Source organism: Telopea speciosissima, chromosome 4, assembly GCF_018873765.1.
Source record: "Telopea speciosissima isolate NSW1024214 ecotype Mountain lineage chromosome 4, Tspe_v1, whole genome shotgun sequence".
Classification (NCBI taxonomy): domain Eukaryota; kingdom Viridiplantae; phylum Streptophyta; class Magnoliopsida; order Proteales; family Proteaceae; genus Telopea; species Telopea speciosissima.
The window spans coordinates 20,546,343-20,559,813 of NC_057919.1; the positions used below are offsets into that span (position 1 = coordinate 20,546,343).

At 42.2% G+C, this 13,471-nt stretch overlaps 1 protein-coding gene across 3 annotated transcripts in view; it reads left to right on the plus strand.

Annotated features, from left to right (window-relative positions):
* Nucleotides 1–320: 320 nt before the first annotated feature.
* LOC122658481 (mechanosensitive ion channel protein 2, chloroplastic-like) overlaps nt 321–13,471 on the plus strand; it is a 34,257-nt gene continuing 21,106 nt past the window's right edge. For 2 of the 3 annotated variants that reach the window (XM_043853458.1, XM_043853459.1), the window contains exon 1: nt 322–433. The gene's annotated coding sequence lies outside the window, so the exon portion shown is untranslated. Of the gene's footprint in view, nt 434–13,471 lie in introns of all 3 variants that reach the window. The other variant, XM_043853457.1, reaches the window with a different exon arrangement.

The following is a 13,471-nucleotide window of genomic DNA, read 5'->3' on the forward strand; positions in this document are numbered from 1 at the left end:
ACGTGAAGCAGAAGTTAATAGGCATTGCGTGGCACGTTAGAAGGGGCGAATAACCCAGCGGTCGATATCATTGTCAAGATCAAACGACTTCGTGGAGAAGCTGTGATTTGTGAAAGCCGAGACCATTAAATATTGGCCATATTAATCACGGGCCCAGAGGCAGCGGTCCATAAGAAATCGAATAATGTTTAAAAGGCTTTAAGCTCTTGACCTCTTCCGCACACGGCTCCACAGAACGAGCGAAACTTATTCAGTATTTAATAGTTGTCGTTTATGTCTTTGCAAACTGCAAACGAGTCGCCTCTTCTACTTTTCTCCTTTTCTCCGCTCATCGCCATCGCCCCCCTTAAGTCGTCGACGCAGTTCTGTTAAAGGAAAGTTTCGAAAAAATTGTGGATTTCCCCTTCTTTTCGCCATTAAAGCCTTCAAAGAGGTACTGTGAGTCTGTGACTTGTCGTTCAGATGTACTGTTATTAGCCAATTTATCTTTGTGAGGTTTTTAGTTTGGTTTGTGTGAAGAGGGTTCAGTGGTTTGACTGGTTTCCCCTCTTTTATGCCTTTCATTGCTTTGTGAGTTTTTTCTGGTCGTTTTAACTATTTTCTTCTATATTAATTCGTTCTTTCTGAATTATATTTGGATTTGTCTTAATTTTGAGTTTCGAGCTGATGATGTAATTGCTACAACATTTTTACCCCTTCCCCGAAGAATTTATTCGTAAATGAGTTGATTGGTTAGCTTATCAGAAACCTACGGTTTCAGGTTATTATGTGACGGCGGGTTTATTGTTTCTGTGGTAGATTTATTGATATACAGTGGGTTCTCGTGTTCTTCTATGTACACGCATACGCACTCTTCCTCCATATTTTTTCAGTTTTGTCACTCTTGAATTCAGTGCCGAGATTTCTTCTTACTTCCGGTTTACCTCTTTATCCAAAATTTATGTTCAATTGGGACCTCTATTTGGCGATACCTTAGCAGCCAGAAACAGTAAGCTCTATTTTCTTTCTTGTTATGTTGAATTATGACTATTCATTTTTCTTTATCATGGAGACCTGAAGAATCCTGTAACATCAATAGCTTAGGTGGAGAATTCAACATTTCTAGTTTTTTTTCCCCTTCATTTTTTTAATCTCTCTCTTGCATGGAGACATTTCTAGTGTTTATTAATGTTCATGTTTTCACAATTTTGAAAATATTCCCAGCATAATATGATGTGATCCAGAGTAGGAAAGATAGAACTATTAGAACACAAACCCACAGGACAGAAAGACATTGAGTAACAGATAAACAGAAATAAACCAGAATAGGGCTGAATTAATAACTGAACATCTAACACTTGGATGGGGCTGAAAATTAGATAGAACAGTGTCTAGAACTTGCAGAACATATGCCCCAAAAATAGTTTGATCCAATGGTTGGATAGCCAAACTTGATGATGAACAGAATTAGTAACTAGTAAAACAGAATTTAGAAACTGAAGAGAAATAGAAATAACTCACAAACCAGAGGTCAGATGGACCTCCAGTTCTGGTTCAAGGAGGATCCTATGGAGGAGAATAACTGGTCAACGATTGGGCCATATCCGATGGCTGGATTCCCTGGAACAGTAAGTTTTCTGCAGCCAAAATAGATGGTAACAGAACACCATCCAAAACTCTGCAATAGCAATGGACAGCATAAAACACTCAATGGACAGAACAGTAGAGTTGTCACTGGTAAACCAAACACACATTGATAGCGTGGTCTGAATAGGAACCAACAGAACAGGGAAAGAAGTATCTGCTGAACCATGGGAGACTGACAGTGAGAGAAACCTGCGGAACTTGTTCTAGCAATATGACACTATGGCAGAAATAACAGGGCACTAAAACCAATGAAATAAGAGTAAGAGTTAAGGAAGACAGTCTGGGTGTTACCTTGCTGGAACTGGTTGACTGAATAATAAGAAAAGAGAAAAGAGAAAAGAGAAGAAGAAAGATGGACCTTCTTTCACCACCTAAGGCCAAGGGAGGTTTCGCCACCTCCCCACCTAGGGTTGCATCTTGATTCATCACAAGCTGCTGCTCCATTGAAGAAGACATCTTTTTTCAACTCTCAAAATCGTCAGTTAGGTTCCCCTTCATCTTTATTTATAATAAAACAATTACAACTTACAGAAAAAATAGAAACACAAACCATTTCTGGTCTGCTTGATGGTTAAGTACCCAAACCATATGTGGTCTGCTTGATGGCAAAGTAATTAATCTTCTTCATTACAAGGAAATAGAATGCAAGAAAATAGAAACTCCTAACTGATATCTAAGTATCAATACAAAGGAATAAAAAGTTATGAAACTAGTAACTAAATAAGGATCTTGAAAGATTTCAGCAGCTTCCAATCTCCACCCACGCAAGCTGGCAATGGGCCCACAGAATATCTTCTAAAAGTTCTATCCAAACAAGGAAACAACCGCCCCTGAAATAACTCCATGCTAGGACCCTATGGACCCCACAAATCTGACAAAATCTCTTCTTTAAGATCTGCTGATCGATGGCTACTAGGGGCAGAAACATGCGCTTGACCAGGGGCTTAAGTAAGACCTACATATGGTCCGGAACCTGACTTAAACTGATGGCCAAAAAAGGCCTCTGTTTGGGCTAGGCGTACCCAATGCACGAGGCTCCCACCACTGCGGGGTCTAGGGAGGGTCATAATGTACACAGCCTTAAACCCGCTTCGCGGAGAGGCTGTTTCATGAGACTCGAACCCGTGACCACTTGGTCACAATGGAGCAACCTCACCGTTGCACCAGCCACCAAGGTCCACTCAGGGGCTTGTTTCGGGCTGGCCTTGGACTGCATCATAATATCACTTAGGCCCCATTTACTTAAAGGGGTTTTGGTGGGGTGGGATAGTTGTACGGACTATTCCAAAAACATGGAAAAGTGAGATGTTTGGTTAGCTAAGGTAGGAAGTTACTAGAAAATTTCTGCAAAGCAAGTTTTCCTTGTCTGTTGACATGTCCTTTACTCCACTCTCTTTCAAAGTTCCACCAAATTGGTAAGACACTTGCACTGTTCACGGAATGGAATTTGCCAACGGTTACTCCCTCTTTTTCTACTTCTTCGACCGCTCTCTATCTTTTTTGGTGCTATTGTGGACTGGTGCTAGGATTTCCGCCGGATGGGAAAGCAGCAGGTGGGACACTGTGCCTCTCCTCCTCACTTCAATTTATTTAAAGGCACACACTACCCTCTTCTTTTCTCGTCGTTCCTTTTCCACCACTCACCACCGCCATGACATCACCATCATCTGATGCTCTTCTTTGCTTCTTCTAGCAAAATTAGGGATTAAGGAACCTAGTAAATTATGGGTTCTTGTTGGTGTGTGCGGTGTTAGTATGTGGAGAAGAAGAAGATAATTAATATACTTTTATTTTGAGGGTGGAGGTACAGAAGTGAAGGAGCTCCTAATGTAGTCCTAGATAGGTAGGAGACCTACTAGGAGCCAAGCAACCAGGATCTGTTGAACTGCTGGTTCAATGAGGGCAGAATTGAGGTTTAAGGTCAATATTAGGGTTAGGGTTAGGGTTAGGTCAATGGGAGTGTGTCTTATATGGTAAAGCTAGGTAGGTGTAGGGGAGTCTAATGAAATAGGTTGTATAAGTTTTGGATGGTTAGAAGTAGGTTAGATGGATTTGGGCAGCAACTAGGGTTAGGGTTTTGGGTTTTTAGAAAGATGAAAGTGATGGAATCTAGGGTTTAGAGGTGGAGTTAGGGCAAGGGCTTCAGGTTGAGTTTTCTAGGGGTAGAAAGGGTCACTCGGCCAAGGTATGGAAGTCTGATGATGGCTGGATGTGGTTGAACTGTAATTTAGGGTTTTGGGTTTTAATGGGAGTTGAGGGGAATTAGGGTTTGGATGATAGGATCGAGTGGAGGGAGTGTCCTAGGAAGGCTGTGGTTTGAATTTTGAAGTGGTTCTGATGGTAAAATAGTGTTGGACAGAATTATGAAGGTTTAGGGTTTAATGGATCGATAGGTTTTAATGGTGGATGACAATGGGGATCGATGGGGCTGGGTTTAGAGGATTAGGAGAATAAGGGGAATGACTAATAATATTAACCACTTACTTGGAGTTGCAGGTCTTCAATGGCAGTAGCTTGAAGACAAGTAGCAGGTCCTCCTGATCTACAAGATGCAAGGAGTCAATTGGAGATCCACCAGTCCCTTCACTTTGATATGACTCACAAGGTAACACTCAAATACTCAATAGAGCAAGGCAGCAGCAGCAATGGCAGCAAGCAAAAGTTAATTTTTTAAGTTCTGAATTGTGGGGGAGCCTCTCATGATTTGTTTTATTTATAATATGGCCAGTGGCCTAATTCCTATTCAGCCTAGGAGTTCAATCACTAGGCTGACTCCTAATACAAAACACTCCTCTAAAATTCGTGTAGAGGTGTTGACTCTAAAATATGACTTAAGTTAATAAGATTCTATCCTAAGAGAATATTCTAAAATCACTTAAATTGGACTAGTGGTTCAACCGGTTCAATTTAAAACATTAAAACATGAAAATAAACTAAGTATTGGGCTAATCCCGTAGGCAACCTATGTACCCCTATTTTAGGCCCATTAAAGTGGCCTATTAGAACCCATGGGATCAAAGGCCCAACATGTGTAGAACCTAACCCTAGACTTATTCCCATCATAATAAGCCCAGTTTGGTGATAAATCTGCATCAGCTCCAAATCAGGAAGGGAAGAGCACGTTTAAATCTGTTAGGTTTCATTCTATTTTCTAGGGTCAGACAAATTCATTCTTAAGAACGAAAAATTAGTAGCGAGGGTTAGTTTTCATTAGTCTGAAATCTGAAGAGAATAAAGGGGTTTTCATAAATCATAGAGAAGAATCATTGATCCTTGCTCACTCTCTCTCTCTGAGCTACCCATCCAACTCTGTCCTCTCCATTGTCTTCTTCCTTAACCTCTCTTTCTCCTCACTGTCGTTGTCCAGAGCATTCTTCTTTCTCTCTCCGGCTTTGGGCTTCGAGGATCTACTTTCTGTTGGAGAATGTACTTGGGAGGCTTCTTGTTGAGGAGGACCAAAATGACCCATCGATTTTTTCTCCTTTCTTTCTGTCCATGGCCAAGCAAACTGTATTGGATTGGAAAAGTAAACTTTTCCTCCCGCTTCCCATTTTGGTGGTTCATCCTAACAGGTGGGGCCCATTCTGACAACAATCCCACCCCATTAGTGTAGAGCCAGTTCAACTAAGAACCAACTCTACATGAGGGCCAATACTCTAAGAACCAACAACAACTTCAGCAGTAATATCAAACCTTCAATTGTCTCTCAATTGCAGGTTAACTCGCCTAACAATAAAAATAAAGATGAAGAATAAAACAGAAAACAAGGAAGAAGGGGAAGAAGGTCGGAAGGATCGAAGGGTGGATCGAGCCTCTGACTCTCTCCTAGGCTGAAACACTATTCTGCCCACTCACGAACATAGGGAAAGAAGTCTTCAAGATTTGGCTCTTTCTCCTTGAAAAATTCAGGTGGCATGATGAACTCGATGTGATCAACTTTAACAGCAGATGTGTACTTGGCTGTCGTGTTCATAGTCTCCTTTCAGCTGTGTTCTTGACCTCCACCTTTTCAAGCTTCACTGTGGTGTTGAGCTCCTTGGGTTCTTCTTCTTTGTGGTTTACAAGAAACCCAGTTGTTGCTTCAACCACCACTTATTGTAGTGCCAAGTTCTTTAGTCTCGACCTCATTATCTGCCGTTACAACCTTGTTGCCTTCAAAATTTTCAATGAAAGTATCGACGGTAGGAACATCAAGGACTAGCTCTTCCTTGTCGTCACAAGTTGCTGGAATTTCTGCAACATTGACTTCAGGTTCTTTTGCTTTGAAAGGAAGTCTCTTCTCTTCCCAAGGAGGTGCTATACATGATTCTGGAATGCCCGTACGTCGCTGCATTCTAGCGATTCGTTGATTCAGTTGCATCAACACCCTAAGAACATAATTATGATCTTCAAGACTTAATTCACAGTTGGCCATGTTTGGCTCTGATACCAAATAATGTAGAACCAGTTCAACTAAAAAGCTCCTCTACAGGAGGATCAATACTCTAAGAACCAACAACTTTCAGCAGTAATATCGAACATTTAATTGCCTCTCAATTGCAGTTTATCTGGGAGAACAATAAAATAAAAGATTGCTATACACACAGTGCATCAGGCATGTGTGTTGTTGTCATTATTGTCAACACAGTGCATGTGTGTTGGTTGTTGTCAACACAATGCATCTTGATGGAGTACAACCAGTAGAGGATTAGTGGTATATGGAAGAGTGGTACAGAGCAGCACAGGCTTGTACAGGCAGTCTCAGGGGTTCACAGTGTGATATAGAGTGTACAGTGGCAGTGATAAGATTAGTACAAACAACTTTCTGGATGAGTTGGCAGACTTCTGAGAGTACTGGCAGTGGTTGGACAGTGTTTCCAGCATCCCCAACAGTTATCAGAGTGTTCACAATGGCAGTGGCACCATTACAGGGGTTTGGCAGTGTACAATGTACACATAGGTCCCACAGTGATTGAGAGTCATCCAGGGGCATTTCTGTCATTTACAGTCGTGACAATATATGTACCGTGTGCAGTATGACATAACAGTGATATACTAGTGTTACAGGCTGAGATGGACAGTACAAATGTGGCGGTGGATATTGGTCAATTGGCAGAGCTAGAATGGCAAGTGTATGAATTGGTAATGCAGCATGGACACATGACAGCTAGGCAGTATTTTAGAGGTTTGTGGGCATATCAGACAGCAGGTGGCAATTCAATATGGCTCATTTTGTTGTATATCAGTCATTACAGAAGTCTTGGAAGTTTTGGGGAAGACAGACAGTCATTTTGGGCTTCCAGACATAGACATGGGCATTTTGGTCATTTTACCTGTGCTAGCACTGTGGTGAGACATTTGGGTGTATGGAACAGTGCAACATACTATTTTATTGCGTTTGGCAGTGTTCTTATGTATCAAGTGCATGGTATGGGCAGTGTGTAGTGGAAGCATTGGTTTCATAGGTTTCCACATTGGCAGCGGCTTCATCGGAATTTTCAGAGGGTCTATGGGCTGATCTGGAAGGATAGAAGGGTGGATCGAGCTTCTCACTCTCTCTTAGGCATTTCACCTCACATAGGACTCTTTCCTAGTCTACTATTTCTCACTACACTTATGGGTAAACAACCAAGCCTTTTTCATTCATCTAAGTTGTTGGGAGGACTCTCAATGGTCCAGCACATATATAGAGATAGTTGCTATTACAAGAAAGGAAATAAAGCAAAATAGAAAGTCCTTCACAAGTCAATACTGGAACTTGTACAGCAAGTAAACTCAAACTTAATTTCCTAACTTTTAACGAAAATAAGAAGTAAATTGTTAGATTTCATAGGTGGGTGTGAGGGTCTATGGTTCTCCATAGACCCTACACGATATTAAGAGTAGGGAGTTATCGTTTTTTGGTTTTTTGGCTTTATTCCTATTTCTAGTTTGACTCTGTTTAGTTTCCTTTCTTGTTTCTAAGTCTGAGTTTACTTTCCTAGTTGTTCTAGGAAACTAATCTCTTTAGTTGTAATTCTCATGTTATATAAACTATGTGTGGGAGGCTGGATATTATAGAGTTCCAGATTTCCTCTCCTTCTCTTTCTCATTCTCGGCTTCTCTTCTTCCTGCTGATTGGTTTGCTCTTCAGTTTAATAACATGGTATCAGAGATTCTCCCTTGAGAAGATTTGCTGCCCTACGATTCTGATTGAAGGCTGTTACAGGCTTCTCGTGTTGGGTGCAGCACCCTATGCTGCCTGTGTGTGATTGTCAATGACAATGTAAGGATAACTACTAGGGTCTCGATCTGTTTCTTCTTCATTGATGGAGTTCATCCTGCAGATCTGGTCTTGTGTCTACATCTGAGATTCAGCTTTTGAAGTTTTCTGCACATTCGATTCAGCTTTTTGAAGTCTCTATGCACCTGCGATTCTGTTGTTTGAGGTTTTCTAAGCTTCTGCGATTCTGATCTGTAAAGATCAGCAAGGCATTCTGTGTTTCTGAGATTAATTACAGTCAGACCTTCTCGGTTTGTGTGTTTGTTGCTTCCCAAGGCATCTCTGGTATTTATTTCTGTGTTTCAGAGATTGATTACAATCAGATTTTCTCGGTTTCTGTGTTTACTGCATCCAGTTGGTGCGTTTCCATCTGATTCGATATTGAATCAGATCCTTGGTTTCTCGTTTTCAATCTCCTTTCAAGGTATCTCTGTTATTCACTTTCTACAGCTTTTTTTTGCTTCAACTTGTGTGATATGGCTGAGGCTAAGGACAACTTCAATATTCAAATTACTACCATTAAACTTAATGGTGCTGGAAATTATCTCTTATGGGCACAAGCTGTCCGTGTTTATATTAATGCTTGTGGCAAGTTAAAGTATCTTCTGAATGATCCTCCTGACATTGGTGATTCTAAAGATCCTACAACCATCAAGGAATTTGAGGATTGGATGCGAGAAAATGATACTGTTCTTACTTGGTTATGGAATAGCATGGAACCCTCTATTTCAGCCAATGTTATGTTTCAACCCACTGCTAAGGGAGTTTTGGATGCCTTGAAGCGACGTTTTTCATCTGAACAGAATTTAACTTGAGTCTCTGAGTTGTATTCCACATTGTTCAATCTTCAACAAGATGACAAATCCCTTAGCGAGTATTTTAATACCTTCCAAGGTATTCGTGATGAAATTCGTGTACATCAGCCGTTGACTCTTGATTTTGATCTCCTTCAGCGCCGAGAGGAGGATTTTTGTCGAAACAGATTTAAATTAGGTTAATGCTTGGATGATTAGTTCATCCCAAGCACATTGTATTTATAACTATAATGAAATAGTAAAAATAATTACATAAGCAATGTGGGATTAAACCACATAAGAAACTAACAAATAATAAAGGAAAAAAGTCCAGAATACCACCACGGTATTCTGGCCCAATATAACTAACACTCCCCCTCAAGTTGGAGCATATATATCATGCATGCCCAACTTGACTAAGATAGGATGAAACAGCTTGCTACTCAATCCCTTAGTGAACACATCAGCTAGCTGATCAGAAGACTTCACAAAGGGAACACAAATGAGGCCAGCTTCAAGCTTCTCCTTGATGAAATGTCGGTCAACCTCCACATGTTTCGTGCGATCATGCTGGACAGGGTTATGAGCAATACTAATAGCCGCTTTATTGTGACAATAAAGCATCATTGGAAGATGGACAGCAACACCAATATCCTGCAATAACCCTCTAAGCCACAGAAGTTCACAAATTCCTTGTGCCATTGCGCGGAATTCGGCTTCAGCACTAGACCTTGCCACAACATTCTGCTTTTTGCTCCGCCAAGTGACAAGGTTTCCACCCACAAAGGAACAATAGCCAGAGATAGATTTCCTGTCAGGTGAACCTGCCCAATCGGCATCAGTATAGGCTTCAACCTTCTAGTGACCATTGGCAGATAGAAGAATTCCCTTTCCTGGAGCAGACTTCAAGTACCTCAAAATACGACGGACCGCATCCATATGAGAGGAATATGGATCGTGCATGAACTGACTCACCAAACTCACAGCAACTGCAATGTCAGGGCGTGTGTGGGAAAGGTAGATTAGTTTGCCTACTAACCGTTGATAGGCACCCTTATCAACCGGCTCACCCTCTTTCTCCCTAAGTTTCGTAGTAGCTTTCATAGGAGTATCTGAAGGATGACAGCCAAGTAGCCCTGTCTCAGTCAATAGATCAAGGACATATTTTCTTTGAGAAAGAAAGATGCCCTTTGAAGATCGAGCAACTTCTATCCCTAGAAAATATTTTAGGGAACCAAGATCTTTGACCTCAAACTCACGGCCAAGAAAAATTTTCAAATCCCTGATTGCAGCATCATCATTACCAGTGATCACAATATCATCCACATAGACTACGAGAAGAGTAACATTGTCACCAAGTCGTCTGATAAACAAAGTGTGATCAGCATTGCTCTGCGTGTAACCTGCTGAAATCATAGCCTTATGAAATCTGTCAAACCAGGCCCTGGGTGACTGCTTCAAGCCATAAAGGGCACGCTTCAATTTACACACCTTGCCCTTAGTCCTGTCATAAGAGAAACCAGGTGGAATGTCCATATATACCTCCTCCTCAAGCTCCCCATGGAGAAAGGCATTTTTGACATCTAGCTCTGAAGACCCCACCCAAGATTTGGCAAAGACAAGATAATAACACCCTGACAGTGTTGAGCTTTGCCACTGGTGCAAAGGTCTCTCCGATAGTTAACTCCATAAGTCCGAGTAAACCCCTTTGCAACCAAACGTGCCTTGTACTGCCCACCGAACCATCCGCCTTCTGTTTAACTACGAAGACCCATCTACAGACCTTGTTTTTTCCCTGGAGGAAGAGCCACAAGATCCCACGTATTATTTTTGTGTAGTGCTCTCATTTCTTCCAACATTGCTGTCTTCCACTTTCCATCTGTAGATGCTTCCTGCCAATTTCTAGGAACCGAAACAGAGGAAAGAGAAGATACAAAAGCACGAAAAGAGGAAGAAAGAGAGTTATACGAAACAAAATGAGATATGGGATGTAAAGTGCAAGTCCTAGTACCTTTGCGAAGTGCAATAGGTAGGTTGGAAGGATTACCAGGAGATGTAGGATCTGTGTTTGGAGCCGGCAATTGGATGGGTACTAGTGCTATAATAGGATGCAACTGCCCTCTTGTGGACCTTCCCCTTGTATAGGTGATCATGTTGGAGTTGTCAATTCTCTTCTGAAATTCACCAATAGTTCTCTGGACCAGAGTCTGCTCCCCCTGAGTAGGAATATTAACAACACTATTGTCTATGGTCTCCCCCTGTAAAGGATTCCCATTAGGTGAGGGAGGAACAACCAGAGGTTGTTGGGAGGTCTCCAAAGTAGGATGGGCAGCATCCAAGGGTAGATGGGAAGCATCCAAAAAGGGCTGGACAGCAGCCGTGGGTGGTAAAGAGGGCTGGGCAGCCAGAGGCTCCTCAGGTAGAGGAATCTCGAAAGCCACATCTTCACCAGCACTCTCCCCCTGAAGAGGTGGCGAAGAATAATAAGAAAGGGACTCATGGAAAACAACATCCATGCTAACCATGGTACGGCGGGAAGGGGGATGGTAACATTTATATCCTTTCTGGGTTGGAGAATAACCCAAGAAAATACACCGGAGTCCTCGAGGTTCAAGTTTGCTGGGAGATTTAGTGTCTCGAGCATAACACACACAACCAAACACCTTGGGAGGCACAATAAAGGAGGAATTACCAATTAAAACATCAGAGGGGCTACGAGAGTAAAGTACCCGAGATGGCAGCCTATTGATGAGATAGGCTGCCGTGATAACCGCATCCCCCCAATATTGAGACAGGACATTCCTTGCCAAACATTAAGGCTCGGCCATTTCTAACAAGTGGCGGTTTTCCTTTCTGCCACACCATTCAGGCGGGGTATCAACACAACTAGTCTGATGAATGATGCCATGGTCAGCCAAATATTTTTGAAATTGTGATTCTTTATACTCTGTTCCATTATCACTTCTCAATATTTTGAGAGTAGCCTGGAACTGAGTTTGGACCATTTTATGAAAGTGTTGAAAGCAAGAAAAAACTTGATTTTTGGTGTGCAAGAGATAAACCCATGTGTTCCTAGAATGACAATCAATGAAAGATACAAACCACCGATGGCCAGAAATAGAGGGTTTCCGATTAGGGCCCCAAACATCAGAATGCACTAACTCAAAACAAGAAGAACTTCTTTTATTTGAAATAGGATAATTTGAACGTGTCTGTTTGGCCAGAACACACGCCTCACAAAAAAAGTCATCCTTAGTATGTAGGGTGACCAAACTAGGAAATAAATGTGCTAAAATTCCTAAAGGGGGGTGACCTAACTGAGAGTGCCACTGGTAGAGTTCAGAAGAGACCATGGAGTTCTGGTGCAATGGAGAAGGTAATGGTGGTGGAGAGAAGCGACCATCATCAAGCAGGTACAGCCCACCGTGCACTTTACCCAATCCAATCGTCTTCCCAGAGGCCCGATCTTGAAACACACAATGAGAAGGAAAGAAAGTAACTTTGCAGTTAAGATCACGAGTAATACTACTAATGGAAAGAAGGTTAGTAGTAAAATTAGGAATGTGCAAAACAGAAGTTAAGGGAAAGGAGGAGGTGCAGTTGATGATTCCCTTTCCAGAGATAGATGAAAGAGAACCATCAGCTACCTTGACCTTGCCCTTCCCAGAAGTAGGAGAGTATCGATGAAACAAACTAGAGGAACCGGTCATATGATCTGTAGCCCTAGAATCTATGATCCAAGGATGGGAGGCTACAGAAGCACAATGACCGCCAAAAGGAATACCTGACCGGGCAAAGTGTGAACCTGAATGAGCGGAAGAATTGGCAGTAGCTGATGTAGTAGAGGCAGCAGCAGCGGAAGACCTCAGCATACGTCGGAATGCTGTAGCTCATCCTGGGATAGACCAGGTCGATAGTAGGGTCGTAGTAATAGTCTCGACCGATGGGCCTTGGGCTTTGTCTTGGTCTTGGTCTTGGCAGCCCGTTTTGCTTCAAAGTTAGCTGGTTTCCCATGAAGTTTCCAGCACCTCTCCTTGGTGTGATATGGTTTGTGACAGTGCTCACAAACAACAGTCCCTGTAGTAGAATCACCAAGAGAAGCAGTGCCAATAGGTGTAGGAGTAAAGGGGGCAGCAGCCTTGAGAGCAGATCTTTCAGTAATAGGAGGATGTAACATGGCAGCCCTACGGTTCTCCTCAGAAGAAACCAATGCATAAGATTGTTCAAGTGTGGGAAAAGGTATATGGCCCAACACTTGAACACGAATGGGATCATACTCCATATTCAAACCAGCTAAAAAATCGTAGACTCTAATCTTGTCCACATGTTTCTTATAAGAGGCAATATCAACAACTGTAGAGGGGTGAAAATCAGAGTAATGATCCAACTGTTGCCACAGGCTACGGAGAGAAGCATAGTAGTCCGAAATAGAAAGGTCTCCCTGAGTAGTGTGAAGGACCTTCTTTCGAATTTCATAAACTTGGGCATCATTGCCAAGCTGTCCATAGGTCTCCTTGCAAGCAGCCCAAATCTGGTCGGTAGTGTCCAGAAGAAGAAAATTATGCTGTAAGGCTGAAGTCATAGAGCCTATGAGGTAGGACATGAGAACACCATTATTGGCCAGCCACTTAGTTTGATCAGGGCCTTTATCACTAGGCTTAACAATAGTGCCATCAATATGGTCAGTGAGGCCATGGCCAGCAATGGCAAAGGAGGCTGATCTAGACCACAAAAGGTAATTTGAGCCATCCAGTTTGATGGGGTTAGGTGGAAAGCTGTGATAATCTGTCTTGTGATTGCCATCATGAAC